Here is a 721-nt window from a genome sequence, read left to right as displayed (position 1 = left end):
AACTAAATTTAAATTGTATGTTTACTAGTTTGACTTTAGTGTTTCCTTACATATTATTTATATATATCGATCATGATTGAGTATATAGTTGTAAATAAATGCAGGCAATTGAGATGAAATGAAATGTTAGCTTTTTGGAAGTGTTCAACCACACTCATAAGCGTTTAGGGGGTCATGGTAATTTTATAGATAACAAGTCCAAATCTACAAGAGTATGTACAAAATTGATTAATTTTTACTTCAAAGCTGACGATATAATTGAATACTAATTTTATTTAATTTTTTATGTAGGAAATGTATAATTTTGTATTATCGCAGAAGTATGGTGAAGATTCATCTTCTCAGCCAGAATTCGATCCGCATGCTTGGACTGAAGCAATTGGAGGGATGGAGGCTACACGCACTCACGTGTATGGGTTTGGTACTCAGGTGCTAGTTACAGCTCTACTAAGTGGAACACACTGCAATGTAGCAACATCTAAGTCTGTATGTGACCTTATCAACTCAAACGTTATCAATCCCGTAATTGCATTAGAAGAAAAAGTGAAAAATCTATCAGAAAATTTGGGTAAGATACGTGAGGAAATACGTGAAAAAATTAAGAATGCAATGGCAGAAAGCATGAGTGAATTTATGGCACGGATGGAAACTATGATCATGACTAATGCGCTTTCAAAACAAGAAATGGTGGGTACTTCAAGATCAAATCTTGACAAGTAAG

At 33.7% G+C, this 721-nt stretch overlaps 1 long non-coding RNA gene across 1 annotated transcript in view; it reads left to right on the top strand.

Moving 5' to 3' along the window:
* The window catches only part of LOC110426325 (uncharacterized), a 912-nt gene extending 734 nt beyond the window's left edge, over nucleotides 1-178 (top strand). Inside the window, exon 3 of the long non-coding RNA XR_002446130.1 lies at nucleotides 105-178. This is a non-coding gene — a long non-coding RNA (uncharacterized LOC110426325). The remainder of the gene's footprint in view (nucleotides 1-104) is intronic.
* The last annotated feature ends 543 nt before the right edge of the window (nucleotides 179-721 follow it).

The sequence above is a fragment of the Theobroma umbraticum genome, unplaced genomic scaffold (genome assembly GCF_002168275.2).
Source record: "Theobroma umbraticum cultivar Fairchild unplaced genomic scaffold, ASM216827v3 scaffold_55.0, whole genome shotgun sequence".
Taxonomy (NCBI): domain Eukaryota; kingdom Viridiplantae; phylum Streptophyta; class Magnoliopsida; order Malvales; family Malvaceae; genus Theobroma; species Theobroma umbraticum.
This window is presented reverse-complemented; position numbering and strand designations above follow the sequence as displayed.